This window comes from Triturus cristatus, chromosome 11 (genome assembly GCF_964204655.1).
Source record: "Triturus cristatus chromosome 11, aTriCri1.1, whole genome shotgun sequence".
NCBI classification, from domain to species: Eukaryota; Metazoa; Chordata; class Amphibia; order Caudata; family Salamandridae; genus Triturus; species Triturus cristatus.
Window position 1 is genome coordinate 400,518,776 of NC_140594.1, and position 25,959 is coordinate 400,544,734.

At 46.7% G+C, this 25,959-nt stretch overlaps 1 protein-coding gene across 1 annotated transcript in view; it reads right to left on the reverse strand.

Moving 5' to 3' along the window:
* The window catches only part of LOC146784298 (interleukin-1 beta-like), a 35,818-nt gene extending 11,559 nt beyond the window's left edge, over positions 1 to 24,259 (reverse strand). The window contains exon 1 of the mRNA XM_085635606.1: positions 24,176 to 24,259. The gene's annotated coding sequence lies outside the window, so the exon portion shown is untranslated. The remainder of the gene's footprint in view (positions 1 to 24,175) is intronic.
* Positions 24,260 to 25,959: the final 1,700 nt, after the last annotated feature.

Sequence of the window (25,959 nt, forward strand, 5' to 3'; positions counted from 1 at the left end):
CGCGTTATAGTCTGGCAAGGACAGTAACCTGAGTATTGTTGAAGAGAGTAAAAAAAAAAAAAAAAAACCAAACAAAAAAAAAAAAAAATTCGAAAAACGGGGTACAGAGCTTCGAATCGGCAGAAGCACTCTGTAAACACACATTATCGGCAAAGAATGGACGATGGGACTAATGCTCGGATACTTTAGGGGTGTCATGGGCTAATGGGTTGAGGCGGACGACGAGTTTGAAGGTGCGAACTCCTACAGACAGGGACTTCTTAACTGTGGACACTGCAACGTCGAATCCCCTCGTGCCTGATTGTGTGGTGTCAATGCGGTGCTAGGTAAAGCGCTCCAATACCTTTGGGTCGATTTCACGCTATATTTAAAAAAAAAAAAAAAGAAAGAAAAAGGTGTCAGAGGCAAGCCGGTTAAAGCATCTAACCGTGCTGGGGAGAAGAGACGGTGCCTCGGCTACGCTGTCGATTCCTGAGCTTGGAAACCAAAGTTCGAGCCTCGGGGTCGACGCTACATCCTGTGATCCTGGGCGAATGAATTAATCCCCCGCGCCTACGAGAGACAGGAATGTGTCCTTGCGAAACCTAACTGTTGCTCCTGTAAAGTGCTCCATTACCTTCGAGTCGAGCCCAAAAAAAAAAAAAAAAAAAAAAAAAAAAATTCCCAGAACCCGACAAGAGGCTACGAGGCCACGCAGCCTTACAGCTAGAGCTTCCGACTTTGGAGCTGGGGAACCGGGTTCGAGCCTCTGCGCCGGCTCAGCATCCTGTGATTCTAGGCAAATTACTTAATCTCTCCCCTAAGGCGCTACAATACCTTCGGGTCGAGTTCGTGCTGAAATACAGTGCAAATGTCTGCAAAAAAAAAAAAAAAAAAAAGTAGATACTTTGGGTCGACCGGCTCTGTTAACGCCAGACCCGGAAGTGAGCCACGTTGCTCACCAGGTACTTACACCAAAGAGCAACCCGCGCATCATGTGGGCGTATATCAACGTATATAATAAACGCCATCAATTACAAAAAAAAAAAGAAACGCCATTCTGGGTGTCGAGTTTCGACAGCTGTCGTGAAAACACGAATATTATGTGGGAAAAAGCTATATATATATATATATTTACAACCAAAATGAAGTGTTCCCAGGAACCTCTTCCAGGGGTATTGAGTCCATGAAAACTCAGAGAGCCATTGCCAGACAGAGCCTTGGCGTGACCAGTATATGTAAGGACCCAATCCCACTACAGAGGACTATGGGGATTGCTAAAGGCCCCTTAAGAGCGCTGTCGCGACCAGTATAGGCGAAATGTAATAAACAGCAGGGGTGATAGCTCAAATGATAGAGCGGTCGCTTAGCATGTGAGAGGTAGCGGGAGCGTTGCCCGCATTCTCCATTCAAAATTTTTCATCATTTTGTAATAAAAAAAAAAAAGACCATTCTGGCTGTCGCCGCAGTGTGGAGCAGCCTGTGGGGGCGAGGGAGGACTCCAAACGATTGCCCTCGCGAAAGAATGAACTGGTCTATGGGGGCCCTCTAATACATTTATATATATATCTTAAACACACCGAATTCTGGTTCGGGGACCAGGGTGCATAATACGCTAATGGCTGGCAAGGTTATATTTATTAAAAAAAAAAAAAAAAATTTAAGGAAAATAAATAAATGTGTCCCTTCGTAAGAGCTCCTGCGCGCAGCGAAAGCGCTTCTAGACTTTTGGGTCGTTCCAGGAGTAGAAGTAAGCAGGTGTGGGTGCCTTCCAGCACCGCGCGCCCCAGCCGCTAGGCGCCTGTAAAATGAGCGTTTTCCGGCAGGCTGGTCTGCAGTGACACAGGGCTTGTGTTAGCATACCTGCAGCAAAGACCGTATAATATGCGGATCACGAGGGCAGGGCGAGGTCAGATTTCGAAGCATATGTTCGGAACATATGCAGCGCCGCCACTGTACATTCGGAGTTTGGGCGGGCCCAGAACAAGCAATCAGCGCAACCGTACTGCCGTGCGGCAGAGTGTGGGATGTCAGAGTTTAAAAAAAAAAAAAAAAAAAACGAAAAGCAGAGCGATAGTTAAACACTGTCGGACAGGGGCACAATAGAGGATGTTGTGTGATGAAGGTATACTTTATTACGCCTCCACAAGAGGCATCTGACTGTCTCTCAATTTTGATTTCATGTATACCGGGAGGAGACAGTACTGTACGACACCGAAGAAGGACACAGGTGTGCCAAGGCAGTAAGGGCGAAGATGGAGCAGGGCGCATCATTGCGCTTGTGGGAAGATTACCGTCGGAGCTGACCAGATGTGGGGGGAGCCGCAGGAAGACGTGAGCCTCCCTGGCGGCGTGGCGGAAACAACGAGTGTTTTGGTCTGTATGGCAGCACACCGACGGGGCGGTGTGTAGAAGGAGGGCCACTCACTTTGGGATGCCGCACGGCAGGGTGAGTGCGCCTAACAAAATCGGGGTAGCAAACGGAGACGGCGCTCGCAGCCCAGCCCCCGCCAGAAGGTGGGGCACAAAAGAGACTAACAAGGTAGCGAGTTGGGGCCTAACTCCGGGGAAAAGGCTACCCCCCACACGCAAAGGGGCGTGGTTAACAACAAAGAACAATCTACGAGCTGTCAGGGTGATTTACGACCCTAGGAGTTGCAAATGAGCAAACAAGACAAACCAGTGATTTATGGCCAGCCGATGATTTATGGCTGATGATTTATGAGGCTCATGCAGAATGATTTATGACAGCGGAAGGAGGACAGATTGTGACAGAATGATTTATGACATACCAATGATGTATGACCCATGATTTATGGCTGATGATTTATGATGCTCACGCAGAATGATTTATGACCACAAAATTGTGATGGCAGGTGACAGAATGATTTATGACCCATGATTTATGGCTGCTGATTTATGGTGATCAGGCAGAGTGATTTATGGCAACAAAGGAAGGGCCGACAGAATGATTTATGATGGATAATGATTTATGGCCCATGATTTATGATGTCCAGCTGACAATGCGCGATACCGCATTGGCAATAATGTGTGACAATGATTTATGACCCCGGCCTCCAAGGGGATGTCCGGGGGAGTTGTACAAGTGTGACTATGTAATAAGTAATAAACTGCGGCCAACAATTACCACCACATACGACTATTGTTGGCTGTGTTTTTAGTAATGCAGATGCACAAGTATGGTATGGTTCCTGGAATGGGCGCAGTGCGGCCGTTATTACCCTCTCTTTCCTCCTTTTGTTTTTTTGCTCCCCTGTGAAATGGATCAAAAAAGAAAAACATTTTTGTTAGAAATGTTGTCTTTTTCTGACACAAGTGCAGCCTCGGGATGGAGAGAAATAAAACATTCCAAATGTGAAAAATAAATAAGTAATTAAAGCAAGACAGAGTGGTTGCAAGGTGGTCAGATTGATTATTTACACCTAAACACATTAGCGCCACTTTACAGTGTTTGCCAGTGAAGTGATACTTTTGTTCTCTCCTCTCTCTTTGAACAACATTGTTTTCCCTGTGTGGGAAAGTGCACCTTGCCTGGAGGTACTGAAATACCTGCTTGATGGGTGAATTGGAAAACAAAATGTGTACAGCGACTGTGTGTTTACGAATTTGGGGGCAGATCATCAAGGCGAAGCGATAAAATTATCGCCGCTTTAGCGTCCGTTTTCGGGCGAAAAGCGGCGATAATTTTATCGCACCATCAGCAAGGACACGCTAACGCGTGTTCCTATGCCTCTTTGCCGGTTTCCTTAATGACTATCATCAGTGCTTTAAGCGGGGAAAAAAAACTGGGGGTGCTCTAAAAGGGGCGTGGTTAATGTCTTGAAGGGGCGTGGCCTATCCGAGTAGGGGCGTGGTCTAAATCAAAATAACTAGCACTGTGTGCTTAAGAAAATCATGAAGTCGCATCCAGCAAAGGATAATAAAATAGGCAAAAAGGTATATTTATTAAGTATAACCCATAAAAATACCAAACACTTTAAAAAACATGGTGGAAAGCCGGGGTTATCAAGGGCAGCCAAGTATAAACATTTTACTACTATGCAATTTTAAATCCATGTTTCCCTTTTAAATTAAACCATTTTCCCCAACTTAACATGTGAGGAAAGCCTGAGCAGTAAAAACCGTAACAGGATGTTTTAGCGACGTTACCGAGACTCGAACCCAGTTCCCCAGGTCCGAGGTCGAGCGCCCTAGCCGTTAGGCCAACACCTCTCCCCTTAAATCCTCCATCTGCATATCTCACATCATCCAACTATTCCCATAGGCATATATGAGACTGTCACTCCGTGTGGCCTACAAAGAGGCCACGGATTGGATGTGCATGCAGTCTGCACGCCTCTATGACCTACTGACACACTGAGAATCTCACACTGCATTCTGCCTCGGCTTCAACCATCTCAACCTTGCCACATCATAAACACCGATCCCTAATTTAAACTCCGACGCCCACAGATCACTCAGTTCAAAGTATGCAGTACACAACAGTTGTGTGTTGCACGAAACAAAAACTACTTCCTGGTTGGGGGAGGGGGGGGGCGACGACGACGATGACAATTCCTCTTAGGGAATGCAAGATGAAGTAACACGTGACTGCATGCATAAAGCACTCTCAACGGATACCATCTCTGGGTGATGAAGAGGGCTTGGAGTCAACAAATACTTGGACAGACTGTCAGAGGGCTATAATTAGCATTTATATAGTGCACAACCTGCCATAAACTGCACTTACCGAGAAAGGATGGGGCTCCACAGGTGAAAATGCTGAAGGTCGGGGTTTCGTGCTGGAGCAGGCTGCCTGGGGTCCTCTGCCTCTTCAGTTTTTCAGCATCCCACGCTGGCACCACCTCGACGTTGCTCCTGGATTTGTCCCGCGCTGCCACCACCTCGACGTTGCTCCTGGATTTGTCCCGCGCTGGCACCACCACGACGTTGCTCCTGGTCCTGGATTTGTCCCGCGCTGGCACCACCACGACGTTGCTCTCCCGCCGGAAAAAGAGAAGAGAAGGGAAATCCCGAGAGAAAATGGCTCTCTTAAAGGATTTCCCTTCCTCCAACAAAGCTCACCTGGCATGACGTCATGCCGTCGTGCCGTGGACGTCAGGCCGTGACCACTGAGCTGATAGGTTCCCAACAAGTTCAGCAAAGTGGAGGATGGCGAAGGGAGACGGGGTCAGGTTACCTAACAGTGCAGCAACAGTGGGCAGAGTCTGAGCACCGGCAGTTTTTTTTTGGGCCCTCAAAACGGGTCCGAAAAAAATAAAAATAAAGAACGGACTACCTTTAGTAGCCACGAAAATAGAGCCCGATAGAGACCCGTTTCGAGGGCCCCAAAAAAAACTGCCGGTGCTCAGACCCGGACAGACCCGGCCCACTTAAAGCCCTGACTATCATAGTAACGCCAATGATATGCAAAGTGGGCATACCCGAGTATAATAACGTGGGAAAGGGCGCTAACTGACCTATGTCCTATCAACAATCTCGTCGCTAACCTTCCTAGCGACGAGAAAAGTAGCGCTAACCACGCTGGTTCGCAGGTTACTTTACGCCTGCTATTATTCTTACTAAGCCATATAAACCTATGGTAGGTGGATTGTGGGCATAAGCACACCCTCCTCTATGAACAAGGAATCACCTATCGCTGTGCGATTATCGCTGGATTTCCAAGCGATAATCGCACATTTTGCAGCTATCGCTTGGATATTTATCGCTTTGGAGATAAGCGTTGCTGATAGCACGCTATCTCCGCAACAAAATCCAGCGATAGCCGGCAATAATTATACTCGTGCTAAGCGCGCTTAGCGATAATTATCGCCAGCTGTTGCTGATATGCCCCTTGGGGGCATATTATCAAGGACGGCGTTAAAGCGGCGATAATGGGCTTGATAATATGCCGCAGAGAATTCCAATAGAAGCCCATGTTCACACCAGAACATGGGCTTCTATTGGAATTCTCTGCGGCATATTATCAAGCCCATTATCGCCGCTTTTAGTGGCAGTTTCCTGCCGATAATTTTAACGCAGTCCTTGATAATATGCTCCGTGGTCTTTTTAAACCATACTGCCTATGTTTTGAAAGGATATAAGCAATGGGCACTGAAACGGGTCCCTTCCGGGCCCTGTAGTCATGGCCTTACCTTTTCATGCAAAAGCACTCACTAATTTCAGAATAATGAGTGTAAAAGGAAAAAGGTAACCATGTTGTTCCTGCTTACATTTCACATGCTTTACTTAATCTTGCATTCCCTATGAGTGTTTGCTTTTTCTAGGCTGTTGTTAATTTTTTTTAGGCAGCATATTGCTCTTGTCTAGTGTGTAATTAGAATTGAGTCACATCCAGGTGTTTATAGCAGGTCAGTGCAGTGCAAGTTTCTCTAAGTGGGGCAGTATGGTGTTCAGTGGGGGAGAGGATTTGGCGCTATGGTCAGAGCTGCTGAAGTGGAACTGGTGAACCAGGTTCAGCCTTAATGACCAGGCTCCCAGACCACTCTCCTAAGGGAGCACATTCCTGTGCTACACCTTAGAAGGCGCCACAAGATCTTAAAAGCCCTGGTGTCTTAGCACCAGCAGGTGGACCCTAGCGGTGGCAAGTGTGGATTAACCTTGAAGACCTGTCCACCACTATCCATGAAGTTCACCTCCAGTCTTTGGGACAGACCTATGAAGCAGCACACCATAGAGTGGCAGTGGCTCTGTCACTGCGGTCACAGTACCCTTGAGCAGGGTGGCTCTAGGGCAGTGCGACCGCACCGGGCGCTAACTTCAGGTGGGGGCTTCGTGTTTGTAAGTATAATATTGTTTCAAAAGCAATTGCTGCCTCCTTCCTGGCCTCCAACATTTTTGGGCAACAATAAAAATGTCTTGATAACTCCAGTGATTAATGTTCTTAGCAGAGAGAGATGGTGTTTTGTCTAGTGGAAGGTTTGATTCATGAAAAGGAATGGCAGAGGTGTAATGTGCATGCTGCTAAGAACATGTGCCATGCAGATCACAAAGTGCACATAATGTGAATAGGTCAGTGGGTTACTGCTTTTGTCAGAGAGACCCTATTGTTACTTGCAGTTAATAAGTTAAAATCCTAACATAGCACAGTGAGCTATTAACTGTCATGTAAGAGCTGTATGCAAACTCCAAGGTATAAATTAGAGCGTTATGTTTGTTCCCCAGTCTTCGATTATCCTAATGTTGCAAAAAAGGGTTCATTTGGGTAGAAATCAATTCTGATTATTAAAGAGAACCCCCAACCATGGTATTATGTTTTTAATTCTGAGTTTGTGTTTTTACAGACCAATCACTATTAACCCCTTCGCTGTTAGGCCTTTTCCCCTCCTGTGCTAAGCCTTTTTTGGGCTATTTGGGGTAGTGCGCGCTTAGGCCCCTGTAACTTTTTGACCACATTAGGTATCCACGCCAAATTTGCGTCCTTTTCTTCAAACATCATGGGGATTCTAAAGGTACCCAGGGTTTGTGGATTCTCCTAGAGGGTTCCCAGAAATTAGTCAAATACAGCAAAATGTTGTTGTTTTTGTGAAAAATGGGAAAAACTGGCTGCAAAGGAAAGCGTCTGGGTTTTTCTCTGCAAATGGTATCAAAAAAGGGTTTGTGGGGCTGAAATCACAATTTCTCCAGCTTTTAGGGAATGACAGATTTTTGTCAGAAATCCAACATTTTTTACACAGTTTTGGCATTTTTCTGGGACATACCCTATTTTTAGGTCTCGCCTGATCCAGCGTATGAGCTGGTCTGGCCGAGACATTTTGTATACAGGCTTTTCAAAGTGCTGCCGTGGCCTAAAGCTTCAGTGCACGTGAACGTGCACGCGCGCAGCGCCATGTGTCTTTCCTCCGCAGCACGCGATCGCGATCACTTTCACTTTCGCGGCCGCGTGGCCAAAGCTTGTGTATTTTAATGCTTTTATTATTTTAATGGTATTACAGGTGAATCCGCCTCGAAAGCACAGATCCGTTTTACATCTCGTACTCCCAGTGAGCGCTCCTTTGTAAATGTAAAATGCGTGTCTTTACTTAGATATCTGAACATGGTGTAAGTTATGCTGGTTGCATCCACCACCACAACTCACAGGCATTACTGCCTGGACAGCTGCAACTAATTTATCTAGAGAATAGCCGGCGACACTAACAGTGCTCCAAACATTTTTCTGGGTGGTTTTCTATTCATGAGAATCCATGAAGGCATTTGGCACAAAAAAATACATTATTCACTCCTCCGCCTGCTCTGGTAGCCTCAGTTTTGAGTAGCTGGATGTTCATTGTGTGATAATTGCAATGTGCTTTCCTCGTGGTACCAGGTCTCCCAGGCAGTCACAGTCATTGGCAACTCTGCCAGTTTGCAGTGAATCACGGTGCAGTTAAAAAAGGTTTCTTCTATTTCACTTGTTTTTACCCGACTTCCGCCTGCGGCCCTGCGATTTGATGTATATGTGCTGTACGTGTTCAAAACTTCTCTTGAAAGAGATGAGCTGAATGAAGCCCTTCCCATCTCAAACCCTTCTTTCAAATTTGAAATCTACGTATCAACCGCATAACGGTTAATTGCAACTGCATGCCAAAAGGGGTTTGGTCTTGCCAAGTTTCATTGTTCAAACTCGCAGTAGGAACCTGCCTGCTTTTTGCTTCAAAAAAGCTAACTCGAAAATATATATATTTTTATTAGTTTAAATCAAGAGCATTGGTAACAACAAAACACAAACAAGCATTTGCAATGCAACAGGTCTCGCATTTACGCGAGTTTGAACTATCGGCATTGTAAATACAATGCCTTTTATTTATGTTTTGGTTTTTGAAGCATAAATAAAACGCGTTGTCATTTACAATGCCAATAGCTCAAACAAATGCTTGTTGCTATTTGTTGTGCTTTCAACCTCCTTCCAGTTAATGGTAGAAATGGGTACAAAAGCAATAATGGATCCTGAAAAACTATACATTTTTGAAAAGTAGACAAAATTCTGAATTCAGCAAGGGGTCATTTGTGTAGATCCATCAAGGTTTCTTTATAGAAACTAACAGTTAAATATAGGAAAAATTAAAAATTAGTTGAAAAAAGCAGCCTTTTGTGTCAACGTTTTCACCTGTTACTTCTTCTAATTATGACATCTCTTTGAAAGCAATGTACCGTTACATTCGCTGGACCTTCCTGGTTGTGGAGATATATAGGACTTGTAGGTTCACCAAGAGCCCAACGAACCCAGAGTAAAAAACTGAGCAGCATTTTGTAATGGTTTTTTATTATGTTCCGGGTATATAGCAATTATTGTGGGAAAATGTATACATGTAAAAATCGGTATGAAAGACACCTATGTATTTCTGAAATGGGAACAAATTACAGAGTTTAGAAACAGTGCATATTTGCACATTTTCAAAATTGGGAATACTCATAATAGCATGAGAATTATTGGTCATTTTTCAAAATTACTTTTTTTTTACACAATGTCTTTCATTTGGAAAGGAGAAATGCATCAAAAATCAATAGGTAATAACAGATGCTTTACAAATCTGAACTACCCTAAGTCTCCCGATAAAAATGGTACCTCACTTGTGTGGGTAGGCATAGTGTCCACGACAGAAAGAGGCTCAAAACCTAACGTGAACACACCACATTTTCACAATGAAAATTGACACATTTTTGCGAAGAGTCTAGCTGTAGTTTTTGAACCCTAGCTCTGCCGGCACCTAGAGAAACCTAGCAAACCTATACATTTTTGAAAAGTAGACACCCAGGGGAATCCAGGATGGGGTGACTTGACTGCCTCCCACCATGATCTGTTACCCAGAATCCTTTGCAAACCTAAAAATTGACAAAAAAAACACTTTTTCCCCACATTTCTGTGGTGGAAAGTTCTGGAATCTGCGTGGATCCATAAATTTCCATCCACCCTGTGTTGCCCAAAGTCTTACGAGAAAAATGGTACCTCACTTGTGCAGGTTGGCCTACTGCCCGCGACAGGAAATTGCACAAAATGCAATGTGGTCACACCTCAATTTCGTAGTGAAAAATGACCCTTTTTTGGCAATGTGCCTAGCTGTAGTTTTTGAACCCTAGCTCTGCCGGCACCTAGTGAAACCTAGCAAACCTATACATTTTTGAAAACTAGACACCCAGGGGAATCCAGGATGGGGTGACTTGACTGCCTCCCACCATTATCTGTTACCCAGAATCCCTTGCAAACCTTCAAAAATTGACAAAAAGAACAAATTTTCCCCACATTTCTGTGGTGGAAAGTTATGGAATCTGCGTGGATCCACAAATTTCCACCCACCCCGCGTTCCCCAAAGTCCTACGAGAAAAATGGTACCTCACTTGTGCGGGTCGGTCTAGTGCCCGCGACAGGTAACGGCGCAAAACGCAATGTGGTCACACCTCAATTTTGCAGTGAAAAATGACCCTTTTTTGGCAAAGTGACTAGCTGTAGTTTTTGAACCTTAGCTCTGCCGGCACCTAGGGAAACCTAGCAAACCTATATATTTGTGAAAACTAGACACCCAGGGGAATCCAGGATGGGGTGACTTGAGTGCCTCCCACCAGGGTCTGTTACCCAGAATCCCTTGCAAACCTAAAAAATTGACAAAAAAAACACATTTTCCCCACATTTCTGTGATGGAAAGTTCTGGAATCTGTGTGGATCCACAAATTTCCACCCACCCCGTGTTCCCCAAAGTCCTACGAGAAAAATGGTACCTCACTTGTGCGGGTCGGCATAGTGCCCGCGGCACGAAACGGCACAAAACGCAACGTGGTCACACCTCAATTTTGCAGTGAAAAATGACCCTTTTTTGGCAAAGTGACTAGCTGTAGGTTTTTAACCCTAGCTCTGCCGGCACCTAGGGAAACCTAGCAAACCTATACATTTTTGAAAACTAGAAACCCAGGGGAATCCAGGATGGGGTGACTTGACTGCCTCCCACCATTATCTGTTACCCAGAATCCCTTGCAAACCTTCAAAAATTGACAAAAAGAACAAATTTTCCCCACATTTCTGTGGTGGAAAGTTATGGAATCTGCGTGGATCCACAAATTTCCACCCACCCCGCGTTCCCCAAAGTCCTACGAGAAAAATGGTACCTCACTTGTGCGGGTCGGTCTAGTGCCCGCGACAGGTAACGGCGCAAAACGCAATGTGGTCACACCTCAATTTTGCAGTGAAAAATGACCCTTTTTTGGCAAAGTGACTAGCTGTAGTTTTTGAACCTTAGCTCTGCCGGCACCTAGGGAAACCTAGCAAACCTATATATTTGTGAAAACTAGACACCCAGGGGAATCCAGGATGGGGTGACTTGAGTGCCTCCCACCAGGGTCTGTTACCCAGAATCCCTTGCAAACCTAAAAAATTGACAAAAAAAACACATTTTCCCCACATTTCTGTGATGGAAAGTTCTGGAATCTGTGTGGATCCACAAATTTCCACCCACCCCGTGTTCCCCAAAGTCCTACGAGAAAAATGGTACCTCACTTGTGCGGGTCGGCATAGTGCCCGCGGCACGAAACGGCACAAAACGCAACGTGGTCACACCTCAATTTTGCAGTGAAAAATGACCCTTTTTTGGCAAAGTGACTAGCTGTAGGTTTTTAACCCTAGCTCTGCCGGCACCTAGGGAAACCTAGCAAACCTATATATTTTTGAAAACTAGACACCCAGGGGAATCCAGGATGGGGTGACTTGAGTGCCTCCCACCATGGTCTGTTACCCAGAATCCCTTGCAAACCCAAAAAAATTGACAAAAAAAACACATTTTCCCCACATTTCTGTGATGGAAAGTTCTGGAATCTGTGTGGATCCACGAATTCCCACCCACCCCGCGTTCCCCAAAGTCCTACGAGAAAAATGGTACCTCACTTGTGCGGGTCGGCCTAGTGCCCGCGACAGAAAACGGCGCAAAACGCAACGTGGTCACACCTCAATTTTGCAGTGAAAAATGTTGCTTTTTCGGCAAAGTGACTAGATGTAGTTTTTGAACCCTAGCCCTGCCGGCACCTAGGGAAACCTAGCAAACCTATATATTTATGAAAACTAGACACCCAGGGGAATCCAGGATGGGGTGACTTGAGTGCCTCCCTCCAGGGTCTGTTACCCAGAATCCCTTGCAAACATAAAAAAGTGTAAAAAAAAACACATTTCCCACACATTTGTGTGATGGAGAGTTCTGGAATCTGCGTGGATTACCAAATTTCCGCCTACCCCGCGTTCCCCAAAGTCCTACGAGAAAAATGGTACCTCACTTGTGCGGGTCGGCCTAGTGCCCACGACAGGAAACGGCGCAAAACGCAACGTGGTCACACCTCAATTTTGCAGTGAAAAATGACCCTTTTTTGTCAAAGTGCCTAGCTGTAGTTTTTGAACCCTAGCTCTGCCGGCACCTAGGGAAACGTAGCAAACCTATATATTTTTGAAAACTAGACACCCAGGGGAATCCAGGATGGGGTGACTTGAGTGTCTCCCACCAGGGTCTGTTACCCAGAATCCCTTGCAAATGTAAAAAATTTACAAAAAAAACACATTTTTCCCACATTTCTGTGATGGAAAGTTCTGGAATCTGCGTGGATCCACAAACTTCCACCCACCCCGCGTTCCCCAAAGTCCTACGAGAAGAATGGTACCTCACTTGTGCGGGTCGGCCTAGTGCCCGCGACAGGAAACAGCGCAAAACGCAACGTGGTCACACCTCAATTTTGCAGTGAAAAATGACCCTTTTTTGTCAAAGTGCCTAGCTATAGTTTTTGAACCCTAGCTCTGCCGGCACCTAGGGAAACGTAGCAAACCTATATATTTGTGAAAACTAGACACCCAGGGGAATCCAGGATAGGGTGACTTGAGTGCCTCCCACCAGGATCTGTTACCCAGAATTCCTTGCAAATGTAAAAAATTGACCAAAAAAACACATTTTTCCCACATTTCTGTGATGGAAAGTTCTGGAATCTGCGTGGATCCACAAACTTCCACCCACCCCGCGTTCCCCAAAGTCCTACGAGAAGAATGGTACCTCACTTGTGCAGGTCGGCCTAGTGCCCGCGACAGGAAACAGCGCAAAACGCAACGTGGTCACACCTCAATTTTGCAGTGAAAAATGACCCTTTTTTGGCAAAGTGCCTAGCTATAGTTTTTGAACCCTAGCCCTGCCGGCACCTAGGGAAACCTAGCAAACCTATATATTTTTGAAAACTAGACACCCAGGGGAATCCAGGATGGGGTGACTTGAGTGCCTCCCACCAGGGTCTGTTACCCAGAATCCCTTGCAAACGTAACAAATGGACAAAAAAAACACATTTTCCCCACATTTCTGTGATGGAAAGTTCTGGAATCTGCGTGGATCCACAAATTTCCACCCACCCCGCGTTCCCCAAAGTCCTATGAGAAAAATGGTACCTCACTTGTGGGGGTCAGCCTAGTGCCCGCGACAGGAAACGGCGCAAAACGCAACGTGGTCACACCTCAATTTTGCAGTGAAAAATGACCCTTTTTTGGCAAAGTGCCTAGCTGTGGTTTTTGAACCCTAGCTCTGCCGGCACCTAGGTAAACCTAGCAAACCTATATTTTTTTTAAAACTAGACACCCAGGGGAATCCAGGATGGGGTGACTTGAGTGCCTCCCACCAGGGTCTGTTACCCAGAATCCCTTGCAAACCTAAAAAATTGACAAAAAAAACACATTTTCCCCACATTTCTGTGATGGAAAGTTCTGGAATCTGCATGGATCCACAAATTTCCACCCACCCCGCGTTCCCCAAAGTCCTACGAGAAAAATAGTACCTCACTTGTGCGGGTCAGGCTAGTGCCCGTGACAGAAAACGGCGCAAAACGCAACGTGGTCACACCTCAATTTTGCAGTGAAAAATGACCCTTTTTTGGCAAAGTGACTAGCTGTAGTTTTTGAACCCTAGCCCTGCCGGCACCTAGGGAAACCTAGCAAACCTATATATTTTTGAAAACTAGACACCCGGCGGCTTCCAGGGAGGTATGGATTGTGTGGATCCCCCAACGTTTCCCTACCCAGAATCCCCTGCAAAACTCAATTTTATCTGAAAAAAACACTTTTTTCACACATTTTGGTGTGGGAAAGTTGTGGCATCACCGGGCTCACACAAATTTACCACCACCCAGCATTCCCCCAGGTCTCCCGGTAAAAATGGTGCCTCACTTGTGTGGGAGGCCCAAGTACCCGCGGCAGGCAAGGGCCCAAAACGTAGTGAGGCGACATCAAAATGGCCTATCGCAAAACCACCTGATTTTGCAAGGGGGGGTCACTTGGGTTTTTGGCCTGGTGCTCGGCGGCCATCTAGGGAAACCTACCAAACCCATACATTTCTGAAAACTAGACACCCGGCGGCTTCCAGAGAGGTATGGCTTGCGTGGATCCCCCAACGTTTCCTTACCCAGAATCCGCTACAAACCTAAATTTTAGCTGAAAAAAACGCTTTTTTCACACATTTTGATGTGGGAAAGTTGTGGCATCACCGGGCTCACACAAATTTACCACCACCCAGCGTTCCCCCAGGTCTCCCGGTAAAAATGGTGCCTCACTTGTGTGGGAGGCCCAAGTACCCGCGGCAGGCAAGGGCCCAAAACGTAGAGACCGGGAGACCTGGGGGAACGCTGGGTGGTGGTAAATTTGTGTGAGCCCAGTGATGCCACAACTTTCCCACACCAAAATGTGTGAAAAAAGTGATTTTTTCAGCTTAAATTGAGGTTTGCAGGGGATTCTGGGTAAGGAAACGTTGGGGGATCCATGAAAGCCATACCTCCCTGGAAGCCGCCGGGTGTCTAGTTTTCAGAAATGTATGGGTTTGGTAGGTTTCCCTAGATGGCCGCCGAGCACCGGGCCAAAAACCCAAGTGACCCCCCTTGCAAAACCAGATTGTTTAGACATAATTATTGGTTTGTTTCTACAGCATGAGAATTTTGGAACAATATTGTAATGAAAATGTGACAGACATTTTGAGGTTTGCAGGACATTGGGGATAAAAAAACTTTTTGAATTCACAAGAGAGACATCACCATGAACTACAGTTGGTGGGTTATTCTTACATGGAAAGTACACCTTGGCAGAGAAACTAAAGACAAAGATTCCTGCACAACCATCTATTCCTCAAACACACACACATACTGGTTGGATTTGGCACGAGGGCGAGTCATGGTTCAGTGTATTAAATTTTATTAACAAGAGATTTCACAAAATTGAAATGCACTGTCAATTAAATTCACAAAAAACCAAACCAATGACTCGCAGCTCGTGAGCTGTAAAGCCACGTCAAGGCACCAACCACTTTACAGGCCATTCACACACCTTTTATACGTGATACAAACAAGACCATTCGCACCACCAGGCACAAAAGCAACACATTACAAAATTCACTAAAAGGGACAAGGTACACCCTGCTTCAGAAAGACAAATATTACTGCACAGCCATCTAATCCTCAAGCACACACACATACTGGTTGGATTTGGCACGAGGGTGAGTGATGGTTCAGTATATACAATTGTATTAGCAAGTGATTTCCCAAAAATGAATTGCACTGTTAATAATTGAAAGGGCGAGAAACTGAACCATTGACTCACAGCTCGTGAGCTGTAAAGCCACGACAAGGAACCAACCTCTTTACAGGCCATTCATACACCTTTCATACGTGTGAGACATACAAAACCATTCACACCGCCAGCCGCGGGCCCATCACATAACAAAACTCACACCAGCACACAGCGCAATTCAAGGGCCCATCACTTTCACACGCCCACATTCCTGACACAGCAACTACACAAGCTGATGGATTGCGTGGAGTGGCACTCAGCTAGCAGTGTGTGTAGTGACCAGCAGCAAGTCACTACTCACACACAGCCAGCCGAGCGCCAGTCCACACACACCGCTAGCAGAGCGCCAGTCCAGGCACACCGCCAGCCAATCGCCAGTCCAGGCACACCGGCAGCCAATCGCTAATCCACGCACACCGCCAGCCAAGCTCCAGTCCACGCACACCACCAGCCAAGCACCAGTCCACGCACACCGCCAGTCCACGCACACCGCCAGCCAAGTACCAGTCCACGCACACCGCCAGCTAAGCACCATTCCACACACACTGCCAGCCAAGCTCCAGTCCACGCACACCACCAGCCAAGCACCAGTCCACGCGCACCGCCAGTCCAAGCACACCGCCAGCCAAGTACCAGTCCACGCACACCACCAGCCAAGCACCATTCCACGCACACCGCCAACCAAGTGCCAGTCCACACACACCAACAGCCAAGCGCCAGCCTACACACACCGCCATCGGATTTTTTTAGACAAAAATAAAAACACAAACAAATTGCAAATAGATACAAATCACAAACACAAAATCAGCAACTAAATACATTGCACTAACGCCAACCTTGAAACAGAATCAAATTTTCAAAAGAATACAGACCAGGCAGTTCACTTTACCACTCATGAATGCTCCCAAAAATTATTTTGCGTGTGGTACGCTCTAAAACAAGCAGGGACACACAGCCCAGGTTTAGAAGGACAGTCAGGGCAGTACATACGAATCTCCTTCCGCGTACCTCTTCGCCAACAGACTCTACATCTCCTACTGGGAAAATCTTTTGAGGGTGTGGGAGGAATGTGATCAGGAAAGTGGCGAAATCTCAATCTAGCAACATCCTCCACCACTCCAACTCTAGGAACACTTGCCTGTTCCACTACAACAAGGCTGCCAATTACAGACTCCTGAAACTTAGCAAAAGTCATCTTTGACTCAGGGCAAGAATCCTGGAACACAACAAAAGCATTAAAGATTGCCAAGTGGAAAAGATGGATAGCCAACTTCTTGTACCAAATGTAAGCCTTACGAAGAGCAGCGTAAGGTTCCAACCTCTGATCTACTCTGTCAACACCACCCATGTGCCTATTATAGTCTAAAATGCACACAGGTTTGCGCGCTTCAGCGACCTGACCCCAAACAGTCCCAGGTGCAGTGCTTTCATCATGGATGGTAGTCAGCATGTAGACATCTCTCCTGTCTGAAAACTTCACAGCAAGAAGCTCCTTGCAACGCAACGCACTGCACTGTCCCCGCACAAGCTTTTGACAAACAAGTTCTTTTGGGAAACCTTTACGGTTAGAGCGGATTGTGCCACAAGCAACAGTGTCCACTTTGGCCAATTCCCTGAACAACCGCACACCAGTGTAGAAGTTATCTACATATAAATGGTGGCCTTTGTTAAAAAATCCTCTACCAAGTTCCCAAACAATTTTCTCAGTCACTCCAAAAGTGGACGGACAACCAGGGGGGTTAATCCTGGATTCCTTACCGGTGTACACCCTGAAATTAGAGACATATCCAGTCCTACTGTCACACAGCATATACAGCTTAATTCCATAGCGTGCCCTCTTACTAGGAATGTATTGCCTAAAAACCAAGCGGCCCTTGAACAACACCAAAGACTCATTCACTGCAATTTCTTTCCCAGGAGTATAGATCTCAGAAAATCGATCAACAAAGTGATCAAGGACAGGCCTAATCTTAAAAAGACGGTCACACTCAGGGTGATCTCGTGGCAATGCTAAACCATTATCAACAAAATGCATCATCCGAAGCAGAAGCAAATACCTGTCACGACTCATGACTGCCGGAAAAATAGCAGTTGCCATCAAGGGACTAGTAGACCAATATGAAGACATTGATGGCTTCCTTAGCAAGCCCATCAAAAAAGTTAAACCCAAGAACTTCTTCATCTCTTCAAGATTTGTGGGAGTCCACCGGGTAGCTCTAGAGTGTGGCTTAAGACTGGCACTGTTGTCCCTCAAAAACTGTTCGGCATACAAATTAGTCTGCTCAACAATCTCTGCCAAAAACACATCGTCCATAAACAACTGAAAAAAATGTATCGACAAAAAGTTTTCAGTATTCACTCTACACCCTGGAACACCAGTAAAGTCTGGCAATGCCGGCTGCACCATGCCAGGGGCAACCTAGAGGTCATCACTTTCAAAGGGAAGCCTTGCAGCCCCAGCCTGCAGCCCAGATGCCTCTTGCCGCACTACACCAACGGGAAGCCTTGCAGCCGCAGGCTGCAGCCCAGAAGCCTCTTGCCGCACTACACCAACGGGAAGCCTTGCAGCCCCAGGCTGCAGCCCAGATGCCTCTTGCCGCACTATCGGCACATCAGTCTCCTCCTCTAACACAGGCACTTCATCCGCACTAAGAGTATCTTCATCATCCGATGACTCCATATGGAGAGAAAACTCACTGCCAGAATCGTTCCCTGCCTCCTCTGCCTCAGATGCAGAGTCAGTCTCTGAACCATGGTCAGAGGAAGACTCAAAAAGCAAACCAACAACCTGCTGAGCAGTAATCCTGCGGCTAGCCATTATACTTACTAAGATAGAAGCCTGCACAAACAAGTCAACAACAACCAACAATGTGCAAACCAAGTAAGTAAAGAAATGTGTACCTTTATCACAAAGATCAATGTACTCAAAAACTATAGAATTCAATTACAAGAGATAGCTACACTCACCAGAACCTACTCTGCAGTGACACAGCAAAAACCAACGATATCCAACTAGAAAGAAGAAAAAAAAACAAATTACTCACAAGACAACAAAATACACATCGAGCACAAATGCAAACAGTTTTTGACACTCAAAAACCAAACATACTGCTATTATTGCACCATTTGCAAAAAACAAATTCATGCAAAGAAATCAAACACATTTACATTGTACAAAAAAAAGTCTCTTACCAAACTACACAAACAGCAGAACCACCAGTAACGAAACCGCAAACTGGAAAGAGCAAAAGCCTTCACCTAGAACAAAAAAGTAAAAAAATAAAACATTACAATTGCAATTCACAAAAAATATAACAATAAACATTATAACATGCTATGTTACTACGCAAATGGTCAATCGGGTTGTGTGCCAGGTGGGGCAGAAAACAGCAGGAAAAAAAAAACCAGGCTAATCTGTCCCGGGGCGGGGGGGCTAAATACATATTATAAAAAATTGCCCCCTGGAAGCGACCCTTGCCCAAGGGGTCACTTCCATTTTTATTTAAACTAATTCCCTGGTGTCTAGTGGGCTTTTCTGCCCCCCCTGGGATCAGAAACGGCTACACAAAAGACCGATCTGCCCCCAGGTGGGCAGAAAAGTCTTAATAAAAATTTGGGACCCCAGGAAGCGACCCTTGCCCAAGGGGTCGTTTCCTTTACGCAACAAAAAAATAACATCCCTGGTGTCTAGTGGGCTTTTCTGCCCACCCTGGGACCAGAAACGGCTACACAAAAAACCGATCTGCCCCCAGGGGGGGCAGAAAAGTCTTGATAAATATTTGTGCCCCCAGGAAGCGACCCTTGCCCAAGGGATCGCTTCCTTTACTCAAAAAATAACATCCCTGGTGTCTGGTGGGCTTTTCTGCCCCCCCTGGGAGCAGAAACGGCTACATAAACGACCGATCTGCCCCCAGGGGGGGCAGAAAAGTCTTAATATTAATTTGGGGCCCCAGGAAGCGACCCTTGCCCAAGGGGTCGCTTCCTTAACGCTACCAAGACATCCCTGGTGTCTAGTGGGGCATCCCACTAGACGTTGTGCGCGATCGTGAAGCAGGAATGCCCAGCATTGAGACATCAGGGGAGAGGAAATACTCTTTCCTCTCCCCCGATGCCTCAAGGCATCCCAATTCCCCACCCCCCACCCCACCGGAGGCAAACACGTACCTCCTTCGTTGGACGCGCTGGAAGAAATGAATTCCAGCGCGTCCAACGCTTCCTGATGACATCAGCGCGCGCTGTGCACGCTGACGTCATGGGGAAGCGTGGGGGGGCTCGGGGGTGGCAGCGGAAACTCTTCCGCTGCCATCCCCCTCTATGGGGGCAAGATCGATGCCCCAGGGGGGGAGCGCCAGCGCTTCCCCCAGGGGCTGTGCTCATGACAGAGCGGTTCCATCATAAGCATAGCCCAACCGATGCTCATGACGGAACCACTCCGTCATGAGCATCGAAGGAGTTAAATATGCTGCCTACTAGTATGGTTGTCATGTGACTCCTACACTTTGTAGTCCTTTGTCTTATGTAACATTTCCTACACAGTGATTTACACACATATGAATGATTGTCTCTGTGTAATATGTGTGATGTAAGTGCTCTGACACCCTACTCTGGTATTAGTAGTGCTGTAAATTTTCTGATACTTTATTATTTTGAAATTTTTACACATACTAACAGTCTCTGCAAAGATTTTTCCTTATTAGTACTAGTGGAACATACAACTGCAGCAATGAGAAAGGTGACCAGTCAACTTTTGCAAAGGGCCCTTCACTTCACAGCAGCACAAGTCACATTTTTTAGTAACTTTTGATGTGTTTGAGCTATAAACAATTTATTAGTTAAAATTGTCAGATTATGCAGCAGATGATGTATTATGTGGCAAATATGGCAAAGCCATAGTTGTGTGGAAAACATTTGCAAACTAGGATATTTTCCATTCATGTTTGAACTGCTCTTGTGGAAAAGGGAGGAGAAGTGCTGATGACAGAAACTCCATGGCTGGGAGACAAATGGCTTGCGATTCCACTTTTAAGGAAATTTGGGACATTCTGTGATTGGAAACGTATCCCACTTTGTGAATGTATTTTAATGTCAATAACACATATTTAACCTTAAATAAACATGTGTATCCATTGGTTGAATTAAATAATGTAATAAGCTGTAACCGGTTAGTGAAATGGGAAACAAATACTAAAAATTGGTATATTTTGCTCTTTCTGCCACACCTCTCACTCCGCCCACTGACCCAATCCATTGGTTATTCCCGCCCTCTGATTCTCCTCCCACAGTTCCCCTACTTTTTTCCCCCCACTTCGACCACTGCCTGACACTAACATGCATTAGAGACAACTGTGGGCTTTTACCACTGGGTCTCTTAGAGAATGACACCTCCGGTCCATACACGGGGCTAAACACATCACGTTTCTGGGTTCTCCGCACGTGTTTGCTATTTGACGCCAGACTTCTGCAGCTTGTGTTGAGGAAATTAAACATCCCCTTGTGCTTGTATAAAACATAGCTGCCAAGTGTCATTGGCACCATGTCGTGTCCATTTGGAGCTTTTATCCAACAACACTTTGCATGCTGGAATGTTTAACCCCTTACTTAGATGGTCACAGCACAACTCCCAGAATGCAAGGTGCTGTTGGCTTAAAATCCAGGCCTAGTTGGCAGTGTCACACGTGACGATAGAGCCATTTGGAGGCAATGGTGAATCTGTAATTTAGCAGGCGTGTCTATACTCTTAGTAAATTGTAAATACCGGCAGTCTTGACACACTGAGATCTGAGGCCTCTGTTTGTTAGGAAGTAATGCCCAGTCTGGTGGTTCAGGTCAGTCCTTGTGAGGGAAGCTGCTGGACTTGTTTTTACCATGCACTTTGAAAGTATTTTCACCTTGATGCAAGAAGAAAGTTGGATTGTTTTACAAAACATGCTTGATTTTTGTATATTGCTGGATTGGTGATTGCTTTATTTTTCACTTTGAAAGTATTTGCACTTTTTATTTTGCTTTACCAACTACAGTTTGTATAGATTGTCATTAGGTACTTGCTGATATGGTTTGTTTTTATCCTACAGACAGTGTTATTTATGGTGTTGCTTGCACTTGTCTGTAATACGTGTACCTTAAATCTTGTATTTAGCATTGTTTACACTACAGAAATGATAAATTAAAACAGACAAACATCTGCATCAATGTTCTGAAGCATCCAAACAGTTTTCTTCCTCAGCCTTGTTTGCCTGCCTGTTTTGCAGTGCTTACTAATAAAGACATTATGATTGAAATTTCTTCCTCAGTTCACGTTATCATGCACAACCCTTGACAGTCTCTAGTGTGTGGCATGCAGATAATTCACCAGTCTATTTCTCTTAACTTTCGCAGGATACTGAGTTATAGCTTGTGTACTTCTCATGTATATTGTCAGTCGAGTTTTTATGGAATTGCAGGTTTGGGTTGGTCTTTCAAAGTTTCAAGTTATTGTCCATTAATGTCAATTCTATTTCAGACCCTTCATAGTTGTTCTTTGTCCTTCAGCCAGAGGCAGTTCCTGAGACAATAGGATCACTCCTTGGCATTGTTCTGATTGCTGCCTCAGTTAAATAATCTGCTTTTGACAGTATTGTTACAAATGGCATAGCTTGTATGTTAAGAGTGTTTCCCACTTTCTCATTAGAACTTAGAGAAATACAACATAGAGGCATTTCATTTAAATGTTGGAGGTTTCAAATCAAAATATGCTAGATTTCTGGGTGGTAGGGCAAAGTGGTAGATGGTGGGCCGCACCGCGGGGGGAGGGGGGCCCCCTCCATGTGCTTTGCAGGGGGGCCCCCTCAAGTTTCGTTACGCCACTGGGATAACCCTTGATGTACTAACAGTCCTAACAAGCATTTGCAATGCAATAGGTCTCGCATTTACGAGAGTTTGAGCTATTGGCATTATAAATGACAAAGCCTTTTATTTATGTGTTGTTTTTAAAACAGATAAATAAAAGGCATTTTCATTTACAATGCAAATAGCTCCAACTCTCTCAAATGTGATGCTTATTGCTTTTCAAATGTATTTGGCACCTATGCTATAAAAATAAACAAAAGGGTTAGGAGACCGTCACAGTATATTTGTATCTGAGAAGCATTACACAAGGGGAGATTTTCCAGCAGCACATCGAACATGATAAATTGTTCTAGTGTTTTTAAAGCCTGCCAGCTGATCTGCATCACATATAATGAATACATAAATAATGCTACAGGGGGGAGAGTAGGAAAGGTCAGTGAAATGATGGATGAGGTTGGACCCCGTGGCATCACACCCAGTGGACTTTGGACATGCAGGGACCCCAGGTTATGAGAAGGCTCTGGTGACCTAGCACGGTCCTCACTACAAGGCACATAACACATGTGTCAGAAGCAGGGCAGATGTGCAGCAGTCATCTGTTCGAGCTCTCCTATCTGCGTGTACTCTTAAGAACAAATGCAGTTTACCCCCTTTAATTAGAAAATAAATACAGAAAACTAATTCTATGTTCCAGATTGCAGGCCTTTCTCTGTTTGCTTCATCCAGACTTGACAAAGTTTCAACAATAACGTTAAGACACTGTATAAATAAACAAAAAAGCCCAACCACGTAGTACCCGCATTCATTGTGACTGACCATAAGACGTGGTGATACACAAAAGTAGGTTGCTTGGAGGTGCAGAGGATACCTCGTGTACATGAGGTGTGAGACATGTGGAAAGTGTTGTGTGGAATGACCAGCCATTACATCTAGACGCCTTACCTTTTTTTTTGTTGCAGATTTATATAGCACAAACTCGACCCGGAGGTATTGGTGTGCTTTACATGAGCACTACTAGTTACCTGACACATGGCCGCATTTATTTTTGGTAGGCATGGTGAGATTAAATGATTTGCCCAGAATCACAGCATGCCGAGCTGACGCCGAGACTCGAACCTGGTTCCCCAGCTCCATAGTTGGCAGCTCTGACTGTTATGCCACATCCTTGTCATCAATACACAATCAGTCCAATAACAGGAGCACAGCTTCCATAGTATAACCCTTCAATAGATTGAGGAACACATGATAAGCATCTCTACGAGGCAGTGGGGGCTGTAAACTTTACCCCATTGCCAGTAAGGCCTGGCCCAGGGGAGGCGGAAGAGTGGAGGCATTTATTACTCGAGACAGATGTCGTGGGAACTGCCTTTGGGCACATGCCACTGTCCAGTTTTAACACAGGATGTGGTTTCCTGCTGTTAATGTCCATTGTGATGGCAACAGCGTAAAATAATTAGCGATATTTGCCTGCTATTAACAGGGGAGGTGTCCTTCCAGAAAACAAAATAGAGACCCGGGGATGTCCTACCCACAGTGGCGATGTTGGACCTCCCCCGTGGGCTGCTACACCAGCTTTAGAGTTGCTGCTGGTCCACCGTGTTACTGTAAACTGCACCTGAGTGTGAGCATCACTCGCGTTACTATAACACCGGCTACCCAGCGCACTTTTAAAACAAGTATCGGGGGGCGTGGCTAGCAGCCGTCGAGAATGGCCGCTGCCTAACAGAGCTCCCGATCCCCGCATAACTTAATAGTATATCCTGTGCCATCCACGGACGAAACGTAACAGCGGAGATGTGGCGGAGCACTCCCTACCTGGCAGATTGAGGCTGGCGGGACCTGGGGGCGGACAGCGGACGTTGGTGACCCTCTCGCTGAAGCTCCGACGGCGGCAGCAATAGCGGACTGCTAGAGTAGGAGGCAGTCTCTTGCGGCGAGGGGAGGTCCCAAAGTCCCCAGCGGAGCCCTGATGGTGGTGGGGGAAGCGGCGAGCACCCGATGGTCGCACCACAAGTGACTGTGACCGGGGCTGTGGCGGTGAAAGCTGGGCAGTGGACACTGTGGCCTGGGGTCCCGGAGTGGCGGCCCGCTGATCGCACTCCCCTGGAGGCAAGGGGTGAGGTCCGGACGAGAGGCAGCACCGGGGAGGCCCTGAGGGCGGGCCCGGTACTCCGACTGTCATCGGCGCACATAGAGCTGTGGTGAATGGTGCTGCCCGCCGCGCGGAGAAGGCGCGCGGCGGCAGAAGAGAGTGTGGGGCCCGGAGGAGATACGGCGGCGGGCCCTGCTACGTGAGGCCCCGGTTGTGCGGCCTATGGGGCCTAGCTTGAAATTAGTGGAGCCTTACAACGCCTAGGAGACTGGAAGGGGCTGGAGGCCTGGCTCTACTTGCTTCCATACAGCTTGCACTCCAGGCCGGACTTGATACCCAGATACACCCTCCCCCCCACCCCCTCTGCAGCCAGTATGCGAGATGTCCTCCTGGGGGGGGCGATAATAAAATGTATACCCTGTGGATCGAAGCCTGTGCCGCAACACACAGACGTGAGGGGATTGTATGCCCTGGCAGTGGGCAGTGATTGGAGCGCCGGAGGTACGTGTGGCAGGGCCTGGTGTGTGAAGCGGCGGTCAATCTGAACATTGCGGGAGAGGCCGGCCCTCGGCCCCGTGAAGACTAGACGTGCCTCACAGAAGTGACCCGTGCGCCCCCCCCCCCCCCCTGGGAGACACCCTGTGGTGCAATGTGCTGAGAATACGGGACTATCGGTTGTTTCTGGGCCCGGAACACCTCAGAAGAGAGGTATAATTGGACTCCCCTCGCGCCCCGGTGTGGCGGTGCATCGGAGCTGGCGCCCATTCTCGCTGGCGGGGCGGGCGACGGGCTGGGAGACGGAGGCAACAGCCTTGAAGAATCTGCTCAGATAGGTGCTGGGCCGCTCATTGGCAACACCAACGGCTAGCAATAGTTGGGGTAGACCCAGGCACTGCACGCATGGTGACGGGCGGCAAAGGCCCTAAAGCGAACGCTCAGAAGCAACTGGCCAAGTTCGCCTGGTGTAAGGCAGGAGATAAGGGTGAGCCGCCGCACATGGGGAAAGAGGAGAGATCGGCTGTCCCTAAACAGGGACCGGAGCCGACGCTGCACAATGTCATGGCGGCGATTAGCGCAGTTAACGGAGTGCGCACGTCACTGGACCGGGTGAAGAAGCTGAAGATAGCTACTAAGGCCCTGCAGACGGATACGTCGGAGCTCCAGTCGCAGATGGTTGAGATGCAAAAGAAGCAGGATCGAATGGCGCAACAACTGGATGATTATGAAGGCCGCGCCCGCCACAATAACATATGCATTTTGGGGGTTCCGGAACGGGCGGAGGGGCCTGCCGCTGACCTTTATGTTGAAGAACTAATTACCACACATCTCAAGCCCAGGACATTGTCCAGCTATTTTTCGATAGAACGGGCTCACAGAGTGCCAGGAGGAAGGCCCAAGCCGGGTGCCCCCAAAAGACCCCTGATAGCCAGAGTCTTCAATTTTCGGGACAGAGACATAATCCTACAGACGGCGAGATCCGGTCCTCCCTTGAAGGTAGATAATTATC